Raw genomic sequence first — 7,022 nt, 5'->3', positions numbered from 1 at the left:
TATCACACACATTGTGATATAATAAATGATGTTTTATTGAGTCATTACACTTTGGAATAATTTGTTACACAGCAATAGATAACAAACACATTTTTTCTATCTACTATTTTTGGATATGCCTCCTTCCTCTTTTATTTGCTGTTATAAGTATTACTGCATTAAATAGCCTGGAGAATATAACTTCATCTTCAGAGACTTATTTACACAAGTGGCATTGGTAAGTCAAAAGGTATGAGCAGGCCTCAATTTGGTATTGCATATAATAAAAGTTTGGAATAATACAAAGAAGATTAACATGGCCTCTACATAAAGATAATATGCAAATTCACGAAGTGCTCCATAATTTTTTTACAAAGGCTTAAAACCCATTCAATGGATGAAGGGTTGTGTTTTTACCAAGTGGTGTTCTGTATCTTGACTGTGGTGGCAAATATTAATACATGAACCTACACATGGGATTAAGTTGTGCAGAACTACACACACACACACACACACACACACACACACACACCAATGAGCATAAGTAAAACTGGAGACATCTGAATGAGGGTGCCGAGTTGTATCAATGTCAGTATGAGGTTGTGAAATTATACTGTGGTTTTTAAGATGCTATCATTGGGGGAAACTAGGAAAAGAGTGTATATGATCTATGATCATTCTGTATTATTCCTTCCAGCTAAATGTGAATCTATAATTATTTCAATAAACATTGTAATTTTTAAGTGAGATGAGCATTTTTATTACTTACTATTTATTTATTTATTTATTTATTTTTCTTGATTATAGAGATGGGGGAATCTCGCTGTGTTTCCCAGGCTGGTCTCAAACTCCTGGGCTCAAGTGATCTTCCCGCCTCAGCCTCCCAAAGTGCTGGGATTACTGGCATGATCCACCATGCCCGGCCAAGATCAGCATTTTTATAATTTCAAAATACATGAACACATTTCACTCCAAGAAGAGCACAATGTATAATTCTACTCACCGTATGAATGAGCTAGTTAATGAGCATGCTCACTGTTGTGGCTTTATTAATCTTTAGCCCATTAAGGTATGATAGGAAATTCTATGAAACCAACAATAAGGAAGATAAAGTGAGTTTTTTAATTATTATTTTTAAGAGGGTATTTCTCTATTGCCCAGGCTGGAATGCAGTGGCTTGATCATAGCTGACTGTAACCTTGAACTCCTGGGCTGAAGCTATCCTCCTGTCTCAGCCTCCCAAGTAGCTAGGACTACAGGCATGCTCTACTATGCCTGGCTAATTTTTTAATTCTTTGTCAGGGTGGGGACCCACTATGTAGCTCAGGCTGGTCTGGAACTCCTAGCCTTAATTGATCTTCCCGTCTAGGCCTCCCAAAGAACTGGGATTATATGCGTGAGCCACTGTGCCCTGACAATTGTTTAATACTGATTAAAAATTTACTTAATGAAGAATATATAAGAATCACATAATTCTTATATAATTAATGAATTCTTAATTCCTTGTGCAATGTGGCACAAAAATATATCAAGTAAAACTACATGACAGGCCGGGCACGGTGGCTCAAGCCTGTAATCCTAGCACTTTGGGAGGCCAAGGCGGGTGGATCACCTGAAGTCAGGAGTTCGAGACCAGCCTGGTGAACATGGCAAAACCCTGTCTCTACTAAAAACACAAAAAAATTAGCCTGGCGTGATGGCAGGAACCTGTAATCCCAGCTACTCAGGAGGCTGAGGCAGGAGAATCACTTGAACCCAGGAGGTGGAGGTTGCAGTGAGCCAAGATCGCGCCACTGCACTCCAACCTGGGTGACAGGCTCCATCTCAAAAAACAATAACAACAACAACAACAAACAAAAACTATATGACAACAATAATGTGACATTCTCCTCTCAGAACATAGCAGATCAGGCAGATAATAAACTCAGAGAAAATTTAAAAACATTACAGACAAGGTTGATTCTCTATCTAGATCTAAATCTACATATATCTGCGTCTATATAGTTATATCAAACAATAAAGCTAAACAGTCTTCAAATATCCATGGGATAATGAGAATTCCACACCCAGACTCCCACACACATGGCTTTAAAAATCCTAAAGAATAGGACTAATTTCAAATTCCATGACCCCAATATAGCAGAAGTAGAAAAAAAGGAAAATCTTAGGCAGAAAATTTAACCCAATTGCAATTTAAAGATACATTCTAAATACTTGTGAATTAATGAGGGAAACAAAAACGAACTTCTTCCTCATTTATAAACGCTAAACATTGAAGATAAATGATGGAAACATTCCATGGAAGAGGCTAGAAAATGAATAAGACATTAAAAAAAAAAATCCTGTGGTGGATTGCAAAACTGGAGGCAAATTATCCCTCCTGCTGGTGTCTAAGCTCTCCAAGCTCTTAGCATCATCAAGCTCCCACACTGACTCTGAGCTTGGCCTTGGGACCTGCTTTAGCCAATGGGGCAGTTGAATACATACCACAGGCAGACTTGAAAAGCATGTGCACAGTCTATTTCACTCCCTTGTTGTGGTCACCATGTGGAGAAGTCAGGGTTAGGCTGTTGCTTGGTGAGAGGTATGTGGCCCCATCACCCTTGTCACCCTGACCAACGGCCTACCAGCTGCCAGTTGTATGACTGAGGGCATCTGAGTTCTTCTAGCCACCAGCCCACTCACCAGCTGATCTTGGATGCCTGAGTGAGCCTAGCAATGATTAGCTGAGGCTGCCTGAACCACTCAGCCCACCCACAGAGTCGTGAGCTAACTAAATAGTGGCTGTTTTTAAGCTGCTGAGTTTTGGGGGTGGTTTGTTACACAGCAAAAGCTGTGGCATGAAAACATAAGGTTAAGACAAAGAGGCAGTTGTTGCACAAAGTTACAAGTTGTGTCACTGCTCTCCCATCATCTGTGCTATTGAAATAAAGTAAGTGCTAGGCAAGCAATCTATAATGGTGTGACTGGAGCCGCAGAATTCTAAGAAGGCGTACAGAGCGTGCCTGAGAGCAGAGGATACCCCCACGCCTGGGCTCTGTGCAAGCATTTCCCCTTCCCTCTGCACCCAGGCATAGAATTCACCCCTGGTGACACAGATCTGTTCCACACCAGGTCATGAGCCACTTTGTCTGAAACCAGGAGAATCAATAAGGCAATCCTCATTAAGCCTCATGGCCCTCACTCGTGGGTCAGGGCTGTGGGTTCTCAATGCAGCTTAGCAATTCTACAGCTAAGTGGACACAGGTCAGGCAATGAAAGCAGCCTTTGCAATGAGAAGCTGGGCTGAACCACAAGTCAGTCAGCGCAGACTGCAGGGCCAGGCAGCACACACAGCATAGGTCCTCTGCACATGTTTGAATGAAGGTGTACACATTGTTAACATAATGTGAACATAGGTGTGGTGACACTCCTGTGTCTGGGATTATCCTGTGGGTGATTCTTCAGGTTTCCCTGGGCAGAGGAACCTGGAATCCTTAGCAGATGGGGTTGCCCAGCCGGCTGGTTTAGTCTCAAGCCATCTGAACGGAAGTCAAGGATTTCTGCAGGGACCTGTTCTTCCACAGGTGTTCCTGCACCATCGTAAACGAGACGGAAGGGACAAGCCACATCTGTCTGTTTGCAATAAAAACAAACCCTTAAGAACAGATAAGATGGCACAGAGGAACCACATCTGTCGCAAGGGGACCAGCGGCCGCTGGCAGTTTTTATTTGGCTTTGTTTGTGCAGCTAGGAGGCGGGCCTGACGGGAGATGGCAGGGTTTGTCTTCTGAGACCCAGAAGCAAAGGAGCAATTAGAGTCCTGTCTGGCCCTGTAGGGTCAGGAGCTGCACCATTCCTTTCCAAGGGGGCTGGTGACCTCTCTCTGGCCTGCAATGATCACTCAGCCCATATGCACGGTCCCCAGGACACCCCCTGCCCATGCCTCCACATCTTCATGTGCTTAAGAAATTGGGAAAGACCACAGGAATCCAAAGAGAGGGTGGTACAGGCAACATTCCACAGCCAAAAATTCTCATCGCAAAAAATGTCCATTTAGAGCTAATTTAGAATTTAAAACTAAAATGTCTTTTTTTTTTTAGGGTCTTGCTCTGTTGTGGTCTGGGCTGCAGTGCAATGGCATGATCACAGCTCACTGCAGCCTCGACTTCCCCGGCTCCTGCGATTCTCCTGCCTCAGTCTCTCGAGAAGCTAGGATCACCATGCTCAGCTAATTCTTAAAATTTGCGTGGAGGCTGGGCACGGTGGCTCACGCCTGTAATCCCAGCACTTTGGGAGGCCGAGGCTGGCAGGTCACGGGGTCAGGAGATCAAGACCATCCTGGCTATCACTGTGAAATCCCATCTCTTCTAAAAATACAAAAAATTAGCCGAGTGTGCAGTGCCAGAGGTGAGGCAGAAAATGGGTGAACCGGAAGCAGAGTTTGCAGTGAGGAGTCGTGCCATGATCCAGCCTGGAGGTTGCCCAGATCAGTCTCGAATTCCTGGCCTCAAGAGATCCTCCCACCTCAGCCACCCCAAATGCTGGAATTACAGGCATAAGCCACTGCACCCAGCTGTGTTCTTGATTTTATAATTGGGAAGTTCTGGATACATTCACCGAAGCTGTAGTTTTCTCCATTGTCCGGGGCCCCGGCTTTGTGCTCCCCTCCTCCTGCTGGATCTCTCACCCCTGCATGACCCAAGGGGCCAGGACTCAGTGTGGCTCATTTTTGTGTCCCCAGCTCCAGAAAAGGCCTGGCACACAATAGTCCCCAAGTCATTTACTCATAGTGACTCAGTGGTCAGTAAGGTCACTTCTAGGTGATTTCTAGAGATTCCTCCAAGTGGTCAGTCTATTCTGCAAGGTCTTTGGATTCCTCAAAAACCTGCACTGGTGAATCTCTGCGGCATGGGATTTGGGTGATTGACACAGTCAGCCTTTGCCACCTTTTAGGTTTTTGATTCTCATAATTGATATTGAGTTCCAAGTCTTCAAAGTCAGCATGAGACCAGGCATGGCGGCTCACCCTTGTAATCCCAGCACTTTGGGAGGCTGAGGTGGGAGGACTGCTTGAGCCTAGAGGTTTGAGTCTAGCCTAGGCAACATAGTGAGACCCCATCTGTACATACACTCACACACAATAGCCAGGCATGATGGTGTGTGCCTGTAGTCCCGGCACTTTTGGAGGCTGAGGCGAGAGAATTGCTTGAGCCCAGAAGTTTGAGACCAGCTGGGGCAGCATAGTGAGACCCTGTCTCTACAAAAAATAAAATAAAATAAATTAGCCAGGAGTGATCACATACACCTGTAGTCCCAGCTACTCTGGAGGCTGATGGAGGAGGGTGGCTTGAGCCCAGGAGTCGGAAGCTGCAGTGAGCCATGATCACTCCAGCCTGGGTGACAGAGTGAGATCCTGTCTCAAGAGAAAAAAGAAAAAAAAGAAAAGAAAAGTCAGGATGGGCAATAGTAAGAATGAACAAATAAACGGGTAACTTAGAGTGTTGCTGGATGAGTTGGGGGCGTGCTGCTATCACCCTGCACATGCTGCCCTCCCTGGTCCCAGGAAGAGGACATCTTCCCTCTGCACACCTTGGTCCTTCTCCTTCCAGGCTTTGGTGTCCAACTTGAAATGGGGCTGCTTCTCATGGCTTCTCCTCCACCTTCCAACCAATTGAACGGCTTTGGGGACCTCCTATATTCTCCATTCACCTGGCCAGCTTCCCTGTGTCCCTTAAACCTTCACAGGTGGCTACATTTAGCCTGGCATAGACAACAAGGCCACTGGCACACAGAGCTTCAGGGATGCTTGTCCCAAACCAGTGCTCATAGATGCTGACATTGTCACAGCAGTCCCCGTTGACACATCTGTTCATAGGAAGAGGAAAGACAGCACCACTGCTTAGCTGGAGTTGAATTTATTTTTGTTCTACGAGACTGCAGAAGTCGAGACCCATGATGCCTATCTAAAAATCCAACCATATCAAAGGAAAGCCGCTGCTCTATAAACGAGATTAGCTATCTCCCAATTTCGGTGTATAAACTGGCTCTCAATTTAAACTTCCTCCCCTGCGGTAGTCCTTCATTACAAACCATCATTGCATCAGGAGAACACTGGAAAAAAGAAAAGCAACACAACAAAATACTTAATTTCATTAATCTGTTTAGCAATACCAATATAATGAGGCATAGTATTGATTTTCTTACTTAGGATTTAAAATCTAGACTTCTTTTCACAGAATTAAATGCTTCAAACTGATATTCCACCTCTTTACAGTCGCATCTTTAATTTAGTTGTTATAATTAGGCATTAACGGGTGTCAGTAGGACAGCCAGTTAGAGACCATTCTGTTCTGCTTGTCTTGATTATCACAGTTTAGATGTAAAGTAAATTAGAATGAAAGACTATACAGTCCAATTACAGATAAAAGCAGCAAACTGCACTGTTGTAATTAGATGCCAGGACTATTTTTCTTAGATTTTGTATCTCTGAGGGCCTTTCTTAGAGCTACTTGGCTGAAGCTACTGCTAAAAGATTTCAGAGTGGATCTGAGTCTTTGAGGCCATCTTGTCTCTTCTAAAACTTGAATCCTGACTGCACTTTCCTCCTGGGAGCCTCTTTTCTTTACCCAGAGCCCATGAGGACTTGCTGGAGTTTTTTCCCCTTGGTGCCAGGGTCTTCAGGCATCCCTGCCTTTCAGTGCGTGGGCAACTCACGTAGACTGGGGTGTAAGGATTGGTTTCTTCATGCATCCATCTGGCTACCCCATCCCTCTTCCTCTGACCTCTCCGCCACCTCCTTTTCTTCCCCTCCTCTTCTTCCCCATTCATGTCTAAATTTGAATATTGCCCTGACTTTTTGGCTCAGAATGGTGGTCCAAACCATGCTTTCAACCCCAGCAGGGGAATTTACTAGAGGTGAGGATATGCTAAGGGTGCCTTCCTGTAGACACTGTTTATCTTTGAGCAGAGAGGGGAACAGCCAGATGTGGCTGCTGAAGAGTGACTTAGAGGTAATGGACCCATTCATTCATTGAATAAGCATTTATAATCAGTGTTATAAT

At 44.6% G+C, this 7,022-nt stretch overlaps 1 non-coding gene across 1 annotated transcript; it reads left to right on the top strand.

Annotated features, from left to right (window-relative positions):
- The first annotated feature begins 242 nt into the window (after nucleotides 1–242).
- Nucleotides 243–347, top strand: LOC116479746 (U6 spliceosomal RNA). The gene has a single exon (XR_004251063.1). It is a non-coding gene; the product is annotated as a U6 spliceosomal RNA (small nuclear RNA).
- The last annotated feature ends 6,675 nt before the right edge of the window (nucleotides 348–7,022 follow it).

The sequence above is a fragment of the Hylobates moloch genome, unplaced genomic scaffold (genome assembly GCF_009828535.3).
Source record: "Hylobates moloch isolate HMO894 unplaced genomic scaffold, HMol_V3 SCAFFOLD_12, whole genome shotgun sequence".
Taxonomy (NCBI): domain Eukaryota; kingdom Metazoa; phylum Chordata; class Mammalia; order Primates; family Hylobatidae; genus Hylobates; species Hylobates moloch.
The sequence above is the reverse complement of the archived record's forward strand: the minus strand, read 5'-3'. Positions and strand labels throughout refer to the sequence as shown.